This window comes from Podarcis vaucheri (genome assembly GCF_965113315.1).
Source record: "Podarcis vaucheri genome assembly, chromosome: 14".
Taxonomy (NCBI): Eukaryota; Metazoa; Chordata; class Lepidosauria; order Squamata; family Lacertidae; genus Podarcis; species Podarcis vaucheri.
The window spans coordinates 39518824-39540223 of NC_138752.1; the positions used below are offsets into that span (position 1 = coordinate 39518824).

General features: G+C 44.1%; 1 protein-coding gene across 1 annotated transcript in view; it reads right to left on the reverse strand.

Moving 5' to 3' along the window:
* The window catches only part of SHISA9 (shisa family member 9), a 229033-nt gene that overhangs the window by 70013 nt on the left and 137620 nt on the right, over positions 1–21400 (reverse strand). The gene's annotated exons all lie outside the window — the stretch shown is intronic.

Consider the following 21400-nt stretch of genomic DNA (forward strand, 5'->3'; position numbering starts at 1 on the left):
CAGATAGACTGATGTGCAGAAGAACAAAAGCCTCTCAGAAAGACATCGGGGATTTTACTGTATGGATGTGGGTTACCTCAGCAGATCTGGAGAAGGAGCCTCTTGAGAAAACAGTTCCACAGAGAATAGTTACTCCAGAGCATTGGCTTGCCTTGTGTGGTGCCATGCCCCATCCCCAAAGCTAATTGTTTAGTGAAGAGAGTGTGCGTGTGGGGAAAAAGAAAGATGTGATCAGAAGTTGTGCTTGCCTGAAGAACTGGGCTTGTTTACAGTCGCAGGTCAACAGACGTGCATTTGTATATAAAAAGGTAAAGGACCCCTGACAGTTAAGTTCAGTCGCTGATGACTCTGGGGTTGTGGTGCTCATCTCACTTTACTGGCCGAGGGAGCTGACTTTTGTCCGCAGACAGTTTTTTCGGGTCATGTGGCCAGCATGACTAAGCCGCTTTTGGCAAAACCAGAGCAGCGCACGGAAACACCATTTGCCTTCCCGCCGGAGCGGTACCTATTTATCCACTTGCACTTTGACGTGCTTTCGAACTGCTAGGTTGGCAGGAGCTGGGACCGAACAATGGGAGCTCACCCTGTCGCGGGGATTCGAACTGCCGACCTTCTGATCGGCAAGCCGTAGGCTCTGTGGTTTAGACCACAGCACCACCCATTGTATTTGTATATACTCTCATGGGGTGCATGAATGGATGAAACCACAAGCAGAGATAGGTAATTCCTCCCAAAGTTGTCCTGATCAAATAACTCTGGAAATTATGCTTCAAACCACAGTCAAGTTAGCACACAACAATCTGAGGCCATGCCTTGATCCTGGTTTTTGTTTGTTTGTTTGTTTTTCAGCATCGTGCCCCCTGATATTTTGGACTACAACTCCCATCATCCCTAGTTATTGGTCATGCTGGTTGGGGATGATGGGAGCTGTAGTCCACAACATCTGGAGGACACCATGTTGGCTCCCCCAGTTTAAACCAATGGGTTGGAGCAAACCACAGCTCCCACAAGTTCACCTGTAACACAGAACTGTGGTTTGCTCATACCACGAAAGGTCGAGAGGTCCAAGATGGCGCCGAGGTAAGACGCTCTTATCGAAAGGGAAAACGTTCTTTTACCTTTAGACTTGGAGGAGAAATAGAGGACAGAGGAAGTATGTGAGTCCAGGGCTGTCTGGAACTCATTTCTGGCTTTAAATCCATTTTTAATGTGATTATCCTAAGTAGACCTTTATTTCTTTCATTGCCTATGGAAAAAGAAAAGAAGAAACCCTAATTCTGGCCCTCCTTACGACAATTGCTTCCTGCATCTGTTATCAACCTCCCTCTCAGGTTTCTCCAGGCTAGACAACTGCATCTCCTTCTGTTTCCCTTTCATTCTGCAGCCATTGCTTTTCTTAGGTTATTTACAGCTTTTCTTTTTTACATATTTATTCGAGTGAGGCCAGCTGATACAAGAGTTGAACAAGGATTTAGTGTTTAGAGATGAACAAATATTTAGAAGGGATTTAGCATTGCTGGTCCCATACTGTGGAACACTCTTCCAGCAGAGATTCAGCAGCCGTCCTTGCTGTTAACCTTCAGATATCTCTTGAGGACATTTTTATGCTGGTAGGGCTATCTAGTTGCTTAATTGTTCATTTCTTTTTAGATTACTCAGTCATTTTGCGATTATTTTGTATTATATCATATTTCATAAGTGTAGGTGGTATATTTTATAAAGACATAAATCAACATGAATAGTCCAAGAAAGCTCTCCCCCATGACCAAGTAGTTGAAGTACCTTCTTTATCCTGTTCACGACAAGCTGGAATATGTGCACAGGAGAGTGACCACGATAATAAACGGCTTATAAACCAAGCCTTATGAGGAACAGTTGAAGGAGTTGGGTACATTTAGCCAGGAGAAGACTGAGAGGTGATTTGATAGCCATCTTGCAATATCTGAAGGGCTGCCACATGGAAGATGGAGCGAGCATGTTTTCTGCTGCTCCAGAGGGTAGGATGCAAACCAATGGATTTAATTTACAAGAAATGAGATTCTGACTGAACAGTAGGAAGACCTTTCTGGCAGTAAGAGCTGTTCAGTAGTAGAATGGACTACAGTGGTACCTCGGGTTAAGAACTTAATTCGTTCTGGAGGTCTGTTCTTAACCTGAGGTACCACTTTAGCTAATGGGGCCTTGCGCTGCTGCCGCACGATTTCTGTTCTCATCCTGAAGCAAAGTTCTTAACCCGAGGTACTATTTCTGGGTTGGCGGAGTCTGTAACCTGAAGTGTCTGTAACCTGAGGTACCACTGTACCTGGGAAGCTAATGGCATCTCCTTCATAGGAGGTTTTTAAACAGAGGCTGGATGGCCATCTGCCAGGGATTCTTTACTTGTAATTCCTTCATTGCAGGGGGTTGGATTAGATGACCCTTGAGATCACTTCCAATTCTGCAATTCTGTGATTCAGTGCATATTATTGTGGAAAGGGAATGTGCACAAAAATGCATATATTAGAAGACAAGCTTACAAAGATACGCACAAATTTCCAAAGCTGTGTGTAAGATCTGGTAAGACTGGGTTACTCGATTGCATATCTAAGACACAATCTTGAGGATCTGCAGGATATTAATTCATCCTGATTTAATTATGGTTCAGTTGTTATCTGATTTTACAGTTGCCTCTGAGGAAGAGCAACAGCTTGAAATGTGTTGGGCACTGTAAATATTTACTGGAAGGTATTTTTTTTTTAATGGATACATTTTTATTTGACACCTTTGGGATTCCCCTCTCTGTTTCCAGTTATATTTGAGCTATTACCCTGATCCCCTCCCACTCCTCCCTTTTTCGGCCACCTCAAATTCAAGAATCAATACACCACCAAATCTCAAATACAATTCTCCCCTTCGGTGATGCAATGAGGCTGCCAGGGGGAGGCTTTTGTAGTGTTTTGTCAATTTCACATCATCCCTTGAGCTCCTGATTTGTTTCACTTCCCCTGGCTCAAATCGCCTTGTCTTTCCACCAGCATGACTGCGGTGATAGGGACTGCATAGGCTTCACAGCCTTATATGCTTAACCAGCTTCCCGCCATTTCAATTCTCTTTTCTAAAAAAGAAGTGTCTTCCGTGTGTCCACCTAGAGCAGGGCCAGGGAGGGAAACCTTCTTTCAGCTCAGAGGCTGCATCCCATAATAAGAGGAGCCTGCTGGATCAGGCCAAAAGTCCTGTAGCCATAGTGGCCAACCACATTCCTCTGAAACTCCTAAGCAGGATTCGAGGACAAGACCCCTCTCCCCTCCTGTAAAGGTAAAGGGACCCCTGACCATTAGGTCCAGTCGTTACCGACTCAGGGGCTGCGGCGCTCATCTCGCTTTATTGGCCGAGGGAGCCGGCGTACAGCTTCCGGGTCATGTGGCCAGCATGACTAAGCCGCTTCTGGCGAACCAGAGCAGCGCACGGAAACGCCGTTTACCTTCCCGCTGGAGCGGTACCTATTTATCCACTTGCACTTTGATGTGCTTTTGAACTGCTAGGTTGGCAGGAGCAGGGACCGTGCAACGGGAGCTCACCCCGTCGTGGGGATTCAAACCGCCAACCTTCTGATCGGCAAGTCCTAGGCTCTGTGGTTTAACCCACAGCACCACCCGCATCCCTCCTGTAGTTTGCAGCAACTGGTATTCAGAAGCATTGCTGCCTCTGATCATGGAGGCAGAGAATAACAATCATGGCCAGGAGCCTTTTAAAGTCTTCTCCTCATCCAATTCTGTTTTACGGGACCGCCTCTCCTGGTTTGCCCCGCAGAGGACCTTAAGGTTCATGAATAACCATAGTTTAGAGGTCCCAGGCCCTAAGGAAGTCAGACTGTCCTCCACCAGGGCCAGGGCCTCTTCAGTGATGGCTCCGACCTGGTGGAATGCTCTTTCCCATGAGACTAGGGCCCTTCAGGATTTAACCTCCTTCCGTCGGGCCTGAAGACAGAGCTATTCTGCCTGGCCTTTAATTTGAATTCAGCCTTATCTTTTATTTCCCTTCCCTTCCTTCTCCCTCCTCTTTTATGAAGATTACCCGCTCTGAGACCCCACAGCTAATTCTCCCATGGTCTCCTCGCTGGCCCAAGTAGGACCAATTTAGCCAGCTAGCCCTGGGGATTATCTAATGCTTATTTCCCCTAAATTGATTTTTGATTTTTATTGTTATTTATGTTTTTATACTGTATTTTATGCTGCTTTTACAATTAAGTGTTTTAAATTTGTTGTTAGCCGCCCTGAGCCCAGTTTTTGAACTGGGAAGGGTGGTGTGTGTGTGTGTGTGTGTGTGTGTGTGTGTATGTGTGTGTGTGTGTATATATATATATATATGCAGGTTTTGGTGTCTTTGGGTGTCTTCCCGTGTAAGAGTCGGGGTGTCTGTGCGACGTTTCGACGAGGTCTCACTCGTCATCTTCAGGCTGGTGCTTTCGGCTTCTTGACGAGTGAGACCTCGTCGAAACGTCGCACAGACACCCCGACTCTTACACGGGAAGACACCCGAAGACACCAAAACCTGCATTCCTGTACCCGTGAAAATCTACGAAAGCATATATATATATATATATATATATATATATATATATATATATATGCAGGTTTTGGTGTCTTCGGGTGTCTTCCCGTGTAAGAGTCGGGGTGTCTGTGCGACGTTTCGACGAGGTCTCACTCGTCATCTTCAGGCTGGTGCTTTCGGCTTCTTGTTACTGGAACAGAGCAGAATCTGGTGTTTGAGTTCCTATAAATACTGTTGAGGGGTGTGGTGTATAGCCTCCAACGTTCTGGGCAGAGAGGAAGTTCCTAGATTAGTGTGCCTTTTCTTCTTTTGTTCCTTAATTACTTGAGGGATATCTTGAGTGATTTCATGAGTGATATTCTGAATACCACTGGGTGGGTCATTAAGTGTAGATTAGTTCCTAGATTAAGTGGAGTTCCTAGATTAGTTCCTAGATTAGTTCCTAGATTAGGTGGGTCATTAAGTGTAGAGGAAGTTCCTAGATTAGTGTGCCTTTTCTTCTTTTGTTCCTTAATTACTTGAGGGATATCTTGAGTGATTTCATGAGTGATATTCTGAATACCACTGGGTGGGTCATTAAGTGTAGATTAGTTGCTAAAGCTTTCGTGTCTTGACCTCTTGAGCTTGTGAAGAGTTTTTCTGAGAAGATGGCTGTGCTGCATTTAGTTGTGCTCTGGCTTGGCTTCGTGTATAGGGGCGAGCTGTGGTTTTGTGCCTTGTGCCAGCCAGATCTGTGTAGGGATTGCAGGGGGGTGCAGCATCCGGAGGTGCCACTATAGTTTGGCTACTGGATGGAGTCTGTAATATGTCTGTGGAGAGGGTCTGGGTTTGGGTCTGGTGTGGTTGATTGGTGACGGCGTTCTGTGTGCCTCTGGTTCTGGTGTCGGTTTTTGTGGGGAGGGCTAATTTCCAGATGTCTGGCAGGCGGGACGTGTCGTCACGCTTGTTCATGTTGTGAGGGTGTTTCTCTATCTCGATGGCTTCCATGATTATTCTCTTGTGGTGATGTTCCATGTTAAAGAGCAATTTGGAATCTGCAAAATTAATTTCGTGTCCTGTTTCTTTCATGTGTTGGAAAAGAGAGGAAGTTTTTTCTTCTTTTTTGACGGCATTCTTGTGTTCTGCGATACGTGCATTTATTCGTCTGTTTGTTTGTCCAATGTACGTGGCTGGGCAGACTTTGCAGGGTATTTCATAGACCCCTTGGTTTTCCAGCTGGATTTTGTCTTTTGGGTTTCTGAGGATATTGGCTATTTTTTGGTTGGTGCAGAAGGCTGTTTTGATATTGTGTTTATGGAGGATTTTGCTAATTTTGTCTGTAGTGCCCTTGATATAAGGAAGGAGGGCCATGCCATTGTTTTCTTCTGTGTCTTGGTTTTTGGGGGGTGTTTCTTTTTGGATTAGCTTCGTAACCCTGTTTTTCTGGTATCCATTGGCGATTAACACATTTGAGAGATTCTGTAACTCAGTTGTCAAGTGGTCTTTGTCAGCCAGGCGTTTGGTTCTGGAGATGAGAGTCTTGGCTACGGAGTTTATTTGTGCAGGGTGGTGGTGTGATTGTGCATGTAAGTAGCGGTTGGTGTGTGTTTTTTTCCGGTAGATAGTGTGTCCTAGGGAGCCATCAGGTTTTTTGTAGATTAGGACGTCAAGAAAGGGGAGTTGGTTGTTGTCTTCTATTTCCATAGTGAATTGTATTTTGGGGTGTAGGCTGTTGAGATGTGTGAGGAAGCTATCTAGTTTTTCTTTCCCGTGTGGCCAAATTACAAAGGTGTCGTCAACATATCTGAGCCAAAGTTTGGGTTTGTGTTCTGACTTTTCTAAAGCATTGGTTTCAAAGTGTTCCATGTACAAATTTGCGATGACCGGTGAGAGGGGTGATCCCATAGGTGCTCCTTCTATCTGTTTGTATCTTTGTCCATTGTGGATGAAGTACGTGTTGGTTAGGCAGTGGTTGGTCAGGTCCAGGATGTATTTGGGGGGGTTGTATTTGTTTTGAATGGCTGTCAAGGCTTCATTAATGGGCACTTGAGTAAAGAGAGATACAACATCGAAGCTCACAAGTAGGTCTAATCTAGGAACTTCCTCTACACTTAATGACCCACCTAATCTAGGAACTAATCTAGGAACTAATCTAGGAACTCCACTTAATCTAGGAACTAATCTACACTTAATGACCCACCCAGTGGTATTCAGAATATCACTCATGAAATCACTCAAGATATCCCTCAAGTAATTAAGGAACAAAAGAAGAAAAGGCACACTAATCTAGGAACTTCCTCTCTGCCCAGAACGTTGGAGGCTATACACCACACCCCTCAACAGTATTTATAGGAACTCAAACACCAGATTCTGCTCTGTTCCAGTAACAAGAAGCCGAAAGCACCAGCCTGAAGATGACGAGTGAGACCTCGTCGAAACGTCGCACAGACACCCCGACTCTTACACGGGAAGACACCCGAAGACACCAAAACCTGCATTCCTGTACCCGTGAAAATCTACGAAAGCATATATATATATATATATATATATATATATATATATATATATATTAACCTGTTTTGCAATTGTGTGATGTTAACATGATTAAAAAATCTTCCTCTCTGCCATTTTTTAAAATGGTGGTGATACAGGAGACAGAGAGTCCATTGGCTTGTCATAAATCCTAGATAAATAGAGACTTGAAAGAACTTTTAGTTTTGTATTTCTTTTCTTTTTTTAAGGAGAAAAAGAAAATTGTCCCACGGAGCAAAGATGAAATAATGAAACTGTGTGCTTCCACCATTGCACAATTCAGTATTCTTTTAAAAAATAAAAAATAAATGAGTGGTGTTGGGGAATAAACCTAAGTGCTCTTTCAATGTTTAGCAGTTCAGTTTCCTCTTTGAAAAAATTCCGAAACACTTTACTACGAACTTCTGTTCTGAAAACCATCCCAGGAAGTACAATGTTCAGGGTGGGTTCTGGTTGAGGGGGATTATTCCATTGCCATTCCTCCCCACCCCCAGCTCATGAAATATTCTGCTAGCAGTTGAGGCCAGATTTCCAGCCTATCAGCATATTGGGGGCCAGGAGACTAATGAAGTTTTAAAACCTTCATTTTGTGATCTCTGATATAATGGAGCACAGTAATTATTGGAAACCCTCAGAGCGCCTCCTCTTTGGACGGAAGAGGTTTTAATAAAGTCATTAACTTTACAAGAGGAGTGAAAGCCTTTTGCAAGTCTCTTTGCTCCCAATTTACTTTTGGTGTTAAGGGGGGGGGAACAGTTTGCAAGGTGGCTCCCCAAGGTATTTTTAAAGTGTGTTTTTTATTATTAAAATTAATAATAATGTGCTGAGTCAAGTTATGAAACTGACTGGGAGGAAAACACAGGAGAGGCATCTCTGTTCAAGTATATTTCACTTGCTAATACTTCAGCCTTACTTGAAAAATCACCTTCTTGGTAATTAATCCCGTCCGGTGGGAGCATTCAAGGGCAGCCGCCATGAGAATTTGAAGTTCTTGCAAAAGTCTGCTAATGCTTCGATAATTCATACATGGTCTTCCATTTGAAGGGAAAACCCCAATGACTTTACAGTTTCATCAGGACAGGTTTTGAACAGCAATTCTGCACTACACTTGCATGATGCCTGTTATGTATTATATTGAGTTGTGTATAAAATCACACCTGCAACCAGAGCAGGGCCCTGTGGGGAAACTGGTCTCCTAAGGGATGTTCCAGCTTCTTCCCTGAAATTTCAGCTTTCTTTAAATTATATTCACTGCAGGGGGTTGGACTAGATTACCCTTGGGGTCCTTACCAACTCTATGGTTTACACGCAATCTCAACCTCTAGCTACCACTTTCACATTTGGAGATATAAGGGAGAGCTTATATCATCCTAAAGAATCCTGGAAATGTGGTTTATGAACGGTGCTGAGAGTTGTTAGGAGACACCTTATTCGCCTCACAGTCTTACAATTCCTGGAGTGGTTAAACAATCAACTCCTCAACCAAGGGAACTCTGGCAATTGTAGCTGTGTGAAGGGAATCAGGATGTCTTTCAGTACCTTGAAGAAACTACAGATCCTATCAATGCTTTCTCCCCTATATTGTACTTATTGCTGCAAGCTACTCCTTCAGCAGGGAAGATGCAGGAAATGCTTCACACTCCTTTCTTCTGATTCCTTGGCAGCAGTGAATTAAGTGACCAAGTGACCTTAGTAACAGCAGCACCTCCATATGTGCCTAATAAGTCTCCACATTTTGCTTTCTAACTTTCTTTATAGATATCCAATTGACTTGCTTTGTTTTTCACAAAATGAAAGTTAAGAGTTCAGATCTCATGCTGGGGAGGTGGGATGACAGAATGAACATGAAGATGAACTAGAAATCATACAAAGTTCTACCCCAAAATAAACTTAATTCATTTTCATCAACCCAGCAATCATGGGAACTGCTTTCAGGTGTTGTTCAGAGATTTTTGAACTGGTGCAATTAACTGTAGTCAACTGAACTTGTTTATTCTATGAGCTGAGAAGAGAGTTGCCAGTTCAGATACAATGGTTTTGCATCTGAACCATGATTTATTTTTATGCCTACAGGCTTCCTCCTCCTTTATCTCAGAAGCACTATAATGCAAGGGGAGAGAACCACACACACATGAGACCAGAGCAAGAGCTTGGCTTTAACCTCCTGCTCTCATTGTGGTCTGCTTGGGGAGCTGTTTCCATGCACGCACATGCATAGGCAAACTTACTGCAACTACACCTGTGATACCCTCGCTTTGGAGAAAGTCAAGCAAGTGAGAACAGGCAGACCTAGAAAGTGTGAATATCTTAAAGTAAGTTTACTTAAAAGCAAACATCAGGACGGTATTCATTGGTACTTGAATGAATGACTGCACTTAAACAGCTTAGATATGTAGAGGAGCTGAAACTAATGAAGCATGCTTAGCATCCAGCTTACTTAAAGCCTTTTAGCCTGGAACGAAGAAAATTGGCAACAATGCAATCTTCTTATGAATGAGGGCTGGATGAGAAAAGGGCGGCGGGGGGGGAGGGGAGAGAGAGCATGGTTGGGCTCTTTAAAATTTTGATGTGCAAGGAAGGATGGCAACAATTTATCAGCTTCATGGAAAATCCATCTGTATCCAGAGGAGAGTGACAAAGGTGGTGAGGAACCTGGAGAGCAAATCTTATGAGGATAGGTCAAAGGACTTGGTCACGTTTTATCTGGAGAAGACATGATTATAACGGGGTAGGAAAGCTGGGGGTAAAAAACCAAATCTGGCAATCAATGCACCCCTTAGGATTCAGAAAGTACATGGGTAAATGCACCCCAGGCCGTTAGGTCCAGTCGCAGACGACTCTGGGGTTGCGGCCAAGGGAGCCAGCATTTGTCCACAGACAGCTTCCGGGTCATGTGGCCAGCATGACTAAGCTGTTTCTGGCGAACCAGAGCAGTGCACGGAAACAACGTTTACCTTCCCACTGGAGCGGTACCCATTTATCTACTTGCACTTTGCTTTCGAACTGCTAGATTGGCAGGAGCAGGGACTGAGCAACGGGAGCTCACCCCATCGCGGGGTTTCGAACCACTGACCTTCTGATCGGCAAGCCCTAGGCTCTGTGGTTTAGACCACAGCGCCATCTGCATCCCTAGTACATGGGTAGACAAGTCTAAAAAGCCCATGACACAATTTTTCACGGTCCTCTAGTGGCTTTGGTGGTTCATTTGCCAGAAGGGGTCACATACGAGTGATATTGGCCCAATTCTCGCTTGGGACAGTCAGTTGCATTACAGCCATGCAAACGTCAAAGGTTACTATGCACAGCACACATCTCTCAATTCTCCTTTCGGCCACACTGAAGGGCATTATCTCAGTTCAAGGATACAGTCCAGCCAGGCAAGAGCACGCCAATCATCTTGTTACCAAAGATGACTGTGGAGCCAGGATCAGTTTTTTAAAGCTGTTTTTCTCTTAACAAAAGCTTGAAGAAACGTTTAAAATGCAGACCCAAAGTTCCCGCTGTGCAGGTTTTAGAGGCTGATTCTTTCTGCCCACCCCAACCCAAATCCTGGATGGTTTCCAACCACCAAAGCTATGAATATATTTCAATACTTAGGTTGGCGCGAGTAATCTCCCGGAATGAAGCTGTTCATCATTCTCGGAATTGTAATTCGGAGAAGTTGTTGAAAGCAAGGTTCCCAAACTACTTACCCCCACAGCAGCCCATTGAGACTATTTCAGAGTAAACAAGCCTGACAACTGGAGTCTTTTTCAGACTGCAGGCTACAACTCATTACTCAGAAATGGCCATCATCAACATTGCACAGCAGCAAATGAGCCTGTGCTGGTCTGTAAGTTGTTAGGGTGGGCAGCTATGATTAATCCCAGCTTCTGGGCACATTGTCCTCTTTCAGAACACACTGCTAAACTTGTATTTATCTTACATATATTATGTTTTCTTCCCAAATGAAGTGGGGTAAAAAATAATCATCACTGAGTGTGCTTTTCATTGCACAATTTACAGTGGTAGATCTATCCTTTCTAAGGCTCTGTTCTAAAGCCTTGAGTCCCCAACTCTCATCAAAATCTCATAAGATATAACACATAATTCACTATTTCGTGCCCTCATCAAAGCAGGCACACATTGAGAGAGATTCCACAAGCATTCACAGAATTACAACGCCCTGTACCATATTGGGGTTGGCTTGTTTTTTGAGGAAAAAAATTCATAATAAAAAATTCTGCTGCATTACCTTCCATTGACCTATGAAATCTCCTTTCCATATATACCTATATGTCTGTAGTAAAATGATATAAAATTACGCAAACCAAAACATGTTATCAGTTATTTGGTGGAAATTCATGTCGTGAAACACACATCTAAGTTTTGGAAAACAGTTATGGAATCTTTTGCAGGAATAGATGAGGATCAGGATTACAAAGGAGAAAGGGCTACAAAGTGGGATGGGCTCGATTATTCACACACAAAAAATGAATGAAGCATGATGACATCACAAATTACAACCCTCTCCTTGACCATTGGCTGCAGGTGAAGGGAGCTGTATCTATGGTTGCCAGAGGATTTATATTCAATTCGCATTTAAAGGAAAACTTACCTAATATGCATTTTCTGAAGTGCTCTACAATGCAAAGCACAGCCACCTTTTGAAAATTGCACTTCTACAAATTTTGTGGTGCAATTCTCCAGCCAAGAAACATGTATAAAAAGTGTGCATTGAATGCCATCTATTAGTGGAAATAAATAGAAATATGCATTATACAGTGGTACCTCGGGTTAAGAACTGAATTCGTTCTGGAGGTCAGATCTTAACCTGAAAATGTTCTTAACCTGAGGTACCACTTTAGCTAATGCAGCCTCCCACTGCTGCCACACCGCCGCCGAATGATTTCGGTTCTCATTCTCAAGCAAAGTTCTTAACCCGAGGTACTATTTCTGTGTTAGCGGAGTCTGAAACCTGAAGCATATGTAACCTGAAGCATCTGTAACCTGAGGTACCACTGTACTAGGGAAAGTTGCTTTGCAGTGATGTGTACATTAGGGAAAGCTGCCTTCATAAAGATGCATGTTAGGAGAAATTCACATGAGAAAGCCAGCGAATTTTCATTACAAATTGATGTGCAGACACAGAGAACTGAATTTAAGTTCGGAAAAAATTAGTTCCCATATTATTTTGGGGAAATGTGCCTTTATCTATTATTTATTTAGTGCATTTATAGCCCACCTTTTTCTCAACGGAGCTCAAGGTTGAGAAATGCATGGTTCTCAATTAATCCCCATCACAACCCTACGATGGAGGTTAGGCTGAGATGCAGTGACTGGCCCAAGGTCACCTGATGAGCTCCATAGCTGAGTGGGGATTTGAACTCTGGTCTCCCAGGTCCTAGTCCAACACTCTAACCACTACACCACACTGACAAACTGAATCCTAGTTAACATACTATCTTCCCTCTCCCTGAAATTCCAGTTCACCACAAAACCGAGAATTGACAGACTATTAGAAAATGTGGGCTATTGGCAGCATTGGAAGAGAGCGTCCGTTTCACACTGTGTGGCATTTTCAAAGTGACAGCACCGGTGATTTAAAAGAGCTGTAACCCACTTCTCCGCCAGCTGCAGTCACGTCAAAGCAGTAAAAGATGAGCTCTAACTTTTCCTCCTCCTTTGGTCTTAAAACAAAATGTGATGCACCATACCCAGCTGTTTTCATTTACCAGGAATGAGGCGTCACAGGGCTCTATCTCGTCTCCTGTGCAGCTCATCATCTAGGTGGAACAGTTGGATGAGGTCATCCAGACAATTGCTCTGAAGTGTCTTTAACATGCTGATCACACACAGCTCTCCAACTCTTTTTCTTCATCAGTCTGATCCTAGGGAGGTCAGTGACAGATTCAGCATGCTGTCCTCAGTAGGATAGGGGCAAATCCGTAAGCGCTGGGTCCCTTCATGGTGGTCACAGCAATGCCCCTCACAGCCAGGCCCCTTCTAAGGTTATACAACCTTCTAACATTATACAATAATCTTATAATTATGCACTAATTATAATTATTAGGGATGCATTGCAATGATCAGTGCAGATCTCCATGTGTTGCTTTTCTGCTAGGTCTACTATTTTCTTTGCTTGTACATGGCCAAATAACTTGAAGTGCTCTAACAACTTCTTTCAGAGTGTCATAAGTTGCATTTTCCTTGCAATTCCACTGTACGTAACAGAACTTGCACACCGTTCTCTCGAAACTGAAGCATCTTATGTTTTCAGTGTTCCGGTGTGTGTGTGTTTCCTGCACCATAGGCTGCCTCTTGTTCTCTTTTTTTTAAAAAAAAACATTTTTATTTGATTTTACAAATATAAATTTATAACCACACCAAATACACATCCACATAAAGAGATTACTTTGAATCTCGAGACTTCCCCCCATCCCCTCCATGGTTCCTATTGTCAACATTTTCAACCACATATTACTTCGTAATCTATATTTTATATCTATCCATATTGTCCGTAGTATTTGCTACATTAAAATCCTGCTAATGTTTGCATCTGTTTACAGTGGTCTCCTAAATAAATTATAAACTTCTCCCATTCTTTCTTGAATTTATTGTCTTCTTTGTCCCTGAGCTTTCCGGTCAGTTTTGCCATTTCTGCACAGTCGTAGTTTGCCATTCCTCTCTGGTAGGGTGTTTTCAGTGCTTCTAAATGCTTAATTTTGGAGCATACAGACAAATCCTCCTCAGCGTTCTTCCTGAGTGCCTTCTCCAGAGTGACCCTCAGAGCCAATTCTCCATGACGGTCTCATCTCCTTTTCTTCTGGCTCCAGTTCTCATGAAGGGTGAGACGACTTCCTCTCAGGGACTACAAAGCTCCCTTCCCATGCTGATTGGGAGGTTCTTAGATGCAAGAGATAGGAGGACCCTGCAAGGACCATGCTGCCAAAACAGTAACATCATCCATTGTGATGTTTTATTCTGGATTGTTTTATTTGCTGTTTTAACGTGGGTTGTAAACCACTTTAATATTTAAAACATAAAGTGATGACAACAACAACCCAGAAACCCAGACTACTACACTACTGGCTGCCTTCCATTATTTGTGGACCACAACTCCCACCAGCCCCAGCAGTATTGGCCAATAGCTAGGGATCCTGGTAGTTGTGGTCCATAATGTCTGAAAGGCACCATGCTGGCAACCTGGTCACTATGCTGGAATCTGGCGCACACTTCTGAGCATCTGTGTGCATTGTTTTCACACAGAAGCAGAACAACAGGTGGACTCTTTCACATCTCAGCCTGAAATGTTTCCTTACCATTTTCCCCAGGCTTCCACACATCCACTTGTGCTGTATATTAATATTGCATTATATTAATATTACATTGAAATCAATGATCCAAACATCCCAGTGATTGCAATAAAACATTACTGCTTATTATTACCAGCTGTGATGAAAGAAAATGTGCCAAGGTCCATTACACTGAAAGTGGAGTCAACATGAGGGTGTTTTTTTGTATTTATTTTCTTCCTTCCTTCCTTCCTTGCTTACTTCCAAATGGATAAACACAACCTTGGCCAGCAGCTAGTTTTAGAAACTGGCCAGTGAGGAACGAAGTGATGGGAAGAATTTATAGCTCTAGAACAAGGGCTGTGCAAAGCCCCCCTCCTGATCCAAAATGGCCCCCACCCTGATCTGGGCTGACCCAGGGAACACTCAATGCAACCTGGCCTCATATTTAACTGGAGTTTTATAAAGCGTGTTCTCACTAAAGGAGAGCATGTGTTGCGGATTGGTCAGACAAAGCACCCTGTAGTATTAGGCGGTTTGGTTTAAGGGGCCTATTTTGGCTGGAGTTGATGTTGCTGGGGCAAATTTGATGTTGCAATTTTAGGGGTGGGGTCAGAGGTTATTTAAGCGAGGTCCACAGGAGGCTACTTTCTCTTTCGCTGTGGACATCGGATCTCCCGCCCGCCCTCCCTTGTTGGGCTTACGCCTTGACCTTGCTTTGCCTGTCATGGGGTCTTCCGCATTGGTGCGGGGGCCTAGTAGGAATTTTCCCAATTGGCTGATTAGTGTGTGCCTTTTGGGTTTTGCCTACTGCTTAGCAAATCGTCACAACTTGTAAGGTTGGTGGTTAGGCATTGGTTTAAATTGGTTGGTGGAGGGGTATGGATTGGCTGTGCCTGCCCCTCCAATGAGGTTGCTGCATGGGAATTCCGTTAAAGGAATTCAGGGGCTTACCATCCTTTCGTCCAAACCCCTGGAATCGGGTTTGGGCCATGTAAGCCCCTAGGAGCATGCGGGGAGAAGCTGAGGGTCTGTGTCGCAGCTCCGCCTATCCCCGAACTTGTTCTTCCACACTGGCTTCCGCTGGAATCCGGGAGCCAGTGCTGTCCCCAAGGCGGGGGGGGGGGGCAGCTAGTCGTAACCAATGCCTAAGCAAGCACTCACAATTTGTATGCTAATAAAGTTGTGGCCAAAATTATGCCAAAAACCTTAAACAAAAATTACGTGTGATGTGTGAGTTATTGGGGTTAAGGGTATTTTGGGGACCTCAGCACGCAAACGTTAATTAAGCATAAGGTGAGAGAAGGAGATGTTGTGTCTCCCCGCACACAAGCCACAGAGACTAGAAGCATTTGATACTTCAGGAAGCTGCTTTCCAAGTCCCTACTCCACAGGGAAGGACCTTGCAAGAAGGGATCCTGCTGGAGTCTGCAGCCTTCCTATCTGATATCCCACCCCGGACAGACCCAGATTGCTCGGGGTGGCCCAACCTGGGTTAATCTGTGTGATGGCCTGGGACTCGGGCTCAGACTCGGAACCAGAGGAGTCTCAGTCCGCACCAGATCCTTTGCCTCAGGCATCATCTGAACCAAATCTGGGGCCTGATCCTGAAGAGTCCCAGTCTGTGCAGGTTCCCCCTGGAACAAACACCAGCTGGGCCAAGTCAGGGGCCTGAGCTTGCCCTGGCTCCAAATGCGGGGATTACCTTGTTGCCTTCAGCTGGGCAATCACTTACAGCTGCTCCACTACCAGTTTGGTCAGAGGAGGCTGAGGCGGCCCCGGGGTCTAGTAACCCACCGACGTCTCCTGAGCTGCAGAGACTAAGGTCTGAGAGAAGGCGAGACCTGAGTACTTGCAGGAGGAGTGCTCACCTCTGGGCGAAACAGGGAGGTGAGTCACCGGGGGATCAGGACCGGCTGTTACCCCGACAAAGATAAAAGGCTGTCGGACCTCGCCCCAGGTTGCGGAAGCAACATTACTCTATGCTAGATCCTGCCTGAGATCCTGTACCTGTCCTTGCCTGGTTTCCTGCCTTGTGTCCTGCCTTGGCCCTGTCAGACTGACTCCTAGCGCAACCTTAGGATTAGGACCGGTCCTGGACCCTGTTTCTTGGGTTATTCCCAGGCCCAGCACAATCTGGGGCTCTCGTGACTCGGCTCAGCACAAGCCTGGATGTCCCTACAATGAGCCTGATTTGGTTCAGGCCTTGGCTGAATCTGGTGCACAGCACATGTGCTTTACATACAGAAGAGTGTTGATATGATAGAGAGGCAGAAGATGGCCTCAAGGCAAATGAGACACAGTGCAATCATGAGTGGTTGCTCAGTGGTAGAGGACATGCTCTGCTGGCAAAAGGTCTCAAGTTTGATGTTGACATTTCAAGGGGGGGGGAAGGTCTCCTGTCTGTAACCCCCTGGAGACGTCTGAATTAGATGTTCCCTGCTGAAAATCCCTAGCCACCACAAGGTCTCCTCTGTAACCCAATGCTAGTCCTACTCAGACCCATTGACATTATTGGAAAGGACTGGCTTAAATTTATTAATGTCCATGGGTCTACTCCGAGAAGGACTAGTATGGGCTGTGTGGTTATATTGGATTTTTATTGCATGTGACTGCGTGTTGTGTTTAGTGCAGCCCTAGGGAAGAATGTGTTCAAGAGACAATGCAAAACGAAGCCTTTCCGCCAAGACTTAGGGCCCCTTCCTGACACATTTGGACAAAAACTGGCCATTTCTATTTTTTATCTTTGTTGCACTTGGGCGTATCCGGATGAGTTCGTTTCAGTGGGTCTTTGGTTGGCGTAATTGTTTTGATAACATAGCGCTCAGAATAGCAGAGCCTTGATTGACTCCAAGAATGACACTGAGGGTTTCATTCATAGAATTAAGAGATCACACACATGTGAAATGTGCATAATTTAAGAACATAATAGCTGTAATCACTAGCACAGTAAAGGTCACTGGGTCCGTCATTACTGCTAGACCATTTCCCTTCATTTCCCGCTTTTTCAAATGTCTATGTTACCACCTCAGTGCTTTGTCCGTGCCTTGTTTTGAACAGCTCTTTTTCTCTTGTAAAAACTTTTCTCTGGCATGCTTCCCCCCCCACCCCAATTGCACCAAGAATCTGTGACTGAAACAAGGCTGACTCCAGGTTTCAGGAGGGCGAGGGAGGGGGCAACAAAAGGCCCTCCAACTGCCCCTCAGAGTGTCTATTTGCTGACAGCAGCGATGCTGCAATCTGCGGTGGCTGGCTACAAGCTGCCTTCCACTTCCATTACCCACAATGCCTTGCTGTAGCATTGCTCCAAAGCACTGTGGGTCAGTAAAATGGCAAGTGCAATACAGTATAAATGTGAAGTGATGAATGTAGGGGCGAAACATCTTATATACACTTGTATGGGGTCTGAACTGGCAGTGATGGACCAAGAATGAGATCTTGGGGTCATACTAGATAGCTGGATAAATATATTGACCCAGTGTGCCACAGCTCTGAAAAAAAAGGCAAACTACATGCTATAGATCATTAGGAAAGGAATTGAAAATAAAACTGCTGATATAATTATGTTGCTACACAGATGTATGGTGTGACTGTGGGAAACCATGAACACAAGAGCACTCTTTCCTCCTGTGATTTCCAGGAACTACTATCCTGAAGCATCACTGCCTCTGTGGAAGCAGAGCATAGTCATCAAATCTAGTCGCCATTTATAGCCTCGTCCTCCCTGAATCTGTCCCATCTTCATTTAAAGCAGCGGTTCTCATCCTGTGGGTCCCCAGATGTTGTTGGACTACAACTCCCATCATCCCTGAGCCCTGGCCTTGCTAGCTAGGGGTGATGGGAGTTGTAGTTCAACAACATCTGGGGACCCACAGGTTGAGAAAGGCCGATCTAAAGCCATCCAAGTTGGTGGCAATCACTGCCTCCTGTGGAAATGAGTTCCATAGGTTAACTGTGCTACTGTTTTTTATGTCTGATTAGCCTCAATCTTCTGCCTACTGAACTTCCAGTTCAAACCACTGACCTCAGAGACTGCCAAAAAGTCACCCCAGCTCTGGACTTTCATGTGACAAATTAGTGCCCCTGTTGGCTGGGGGGTGGAATTTACCCCCCTTATCCTAATGTGGCAAGAGTTGTTTGACAGTGGAACAGGCAATAATATATTTTTTTAACAGTGACTTTTAAAAAAAGTACATTAAATATATCTTAGTAAACCTTGAGGAACAATACCAATAGGTTAACTGGTATGGCATACCCATTAATCACAATAGTAATTATCTGTAGAGCTTTTCTAAAGAAGTAAGATTTTCTAGTAGCATCTTCTATGGTGCCTTTTTCTCCCTCTCCCCCTCTCACTCCCTTGAACACACACGCAAACATAACCCGCCTTTAAATTAAGCTAGTTGACTATAAAAGATTATTCCTTGCTCCTTTCTTGAAAAGATTTATATGCACTATTGTATTCTCCTCTCCCCACCCCCTTTCCCTAGGGGAGCAAACCAAAATGCAGTCATCGTTCGAAATGCGTGCTTCTCTGAATTTTGCAGTGCAGTTCTCTACCCAAGTAATGTGTACAGAAATGCATATACGGCCGTAAAGTTTGCATGAAATGCATACATTAGTGAAAATAATGTAGATAAATGCATCACACTAGGGGAAATATATGCTGCCGAAATGTATACGATAGGCAAAATTGCAGACAAAAAAGTGTCTATTGGAGAAATCAGCACAAAAATGCTGATGAGTTTCCATGAGGATTTTTAAAAAGGAATCACAGACTGATGTGGAAATGTGGAGAATTGAAAATGCAAAACTGAAGGAAACAGAAATGGACAGAGTCTCCGATCCCTATTCATAGAAATATAGAGTGGGAGGGGACTACAATCTTCATCTAGTTCAAACCCCTGCAATGCAGAAATCTTTTTGCCCATTGTGGGGCTTGAACCCATGACCCTGAGATTAAGGACTCAGCTTTGCTGCTGTTGTTGTTGTTGTTTAGTCGTTTAGTCGTGTCCGACTCTTCGTGACCCCATGGACCAGAGCACGCCAGGCACTCCTGTCTTCCACTGCCTCCCGCACTTTGGTCAAACTCATGTTTGTAGCTTCGAGAACACTGTCCAACCATCTCGTCCTCTGTCGTCCCCTTCTCCTTGTGCCCTCCATCTTTCCCAACATCAGGGTCTTTTCCAGGGAGTCTTCTCTTCTCATGAGGTGGCCAAAGTATTGGAGCCTCAGCTTCAGGATCTGTCCTTCCAGTGAGCACTCAGGGCTGATTTCCTTGAGAATGGATACGTTTGATCTTCTTGCAGTCTATGGGACTCTCAAGAGTCTCCTCCAGCACCATAATTCAAAAGCATCCATTCTTCGGCGATCAGCCTTCTTTATGGTCCAGCTCTCACTTCCATACATCACTACTGGGAAAAAGGACTCAGCTACACTGCTGCAAATAAAATGTTTTAAATGTGTTGTAAAGTGCAATATACAAATGTGACACTAGATGGCGAAAGAGAGCTATGCAAAATTCAATGTATTTTTCAAAACGTTTTTTATAAAAGCATTTTCACAGCTAAGAGTCTCATTCCTATAGTTAGAGACCACTCTATATCTATCTATCTATCTATCTATCTATCTATCTATCTATCTATCATCTATCATCTATCATCTATCATCTATCATCTATCATCTATCATCTATCTATCTTAGCAGTCTACAACACTATAAAAACAAAAAAGTTAAAAGCAAAAAGAAATGAAAAAAAACATCAATGGACTGTTGTGGGTGATGTACTTGCTTAGGCCTGGCAAAATAGAAAAGTTTTCAGCAGGTGTTTAAAAGTTGGCATAGAAGTTGCCCACCGGAGGCACTTAGATCAGAGAAACATCGGAAACTGCCTTATGCTTAGTCAGACCAACAGTCTATTTAGCTCAGTATTGCCTACAATAACTGGCAGCTGGCTCTCCAGGTGTTCAGGCAGCAAGTCTCTACCAGCCCTTCCTGCAGATCCCAGGGGTTGATTTTGGGACCTCCTGGATGCGAAGCAGATCCTCTGTCACTGAGCCACAGCCCTTCCCAAGCTCCAGAGCTGAAGCTACACCAGGCCCCTTCAGACCAATCTCTGTGTTCCATCATCAAGTAGTGGCGATGTTGCACATATATATATATATATATAATCTCCCCACAGTTGATTTGGCCTGCAGGCAAATCGGTGGATATGCAAAGCTATTTGATCCTTCAGTCCCGGGGAGATTCTGCATGTCATGCCCATAAGGCAAGATCAGTGCGCTCCTGTTTGCAAGGAAGAGAGAAGCACGTCTATCGCTGAGAATTCAGTGACACAGGTGCCTTTGTTCCTTGATATATTTTAGGATGGTGGGAGTGCCACACTTCGCTGATGCTGACACCTGGGAGTTGCCACTGAATGTTGCCCAAAGCAAAATTCAGAGGCAAATTTAGAGGTACCGTTTCAAGCAAAAGACTGGAGCAATTTTCAGAGAAGGAAAGACGAGTTTTGATTTTGTTTTTTTTTTTTACAAAAGGATTTTAAAAAATAAATAAATCATTGGGGTGGGAGGGAATCAAACTATTCCCATTCCAGCTTCACATTCTAAGTACATTCTATCCCATTTCCTGCAGATTATCTGAAAAAAAGTTTGCGTTTAAATTCCACACGCTATTTGTACACTCTTCCCTCCTAAAATATGAGATTTGGTTGGCAACTGGGAGCTTGTGATACAAATGCTATTTGTATTTCCAGATGGTCAGCTGTTGGCTCATTACTCGATGCCCTTCTAGTGGGCCAGAGGGAGCTACTTTTAAAAAGAGGCAACTGTTTTTAAAAAGAGGTTTCTATTTTAAACTCTATTTTGAATAGAGGCTAAAAAGAGGTGTCAGGGATTCTTTTGCTGTGACTCCCACGTTGCAGGGGGGTTAGACTAGATGACCCTACGGTCCCTTCCTTCTCTACAATTCTGTGTTTCTGTAAATAACTCCAGCAAACCTCCTAATAACCCACATTGTTCATCTAGCACCTTTCTTACTCCCAAGATAAATAGTGCACCCGTTGAGGGTTGTCAAAACCTTTGGAA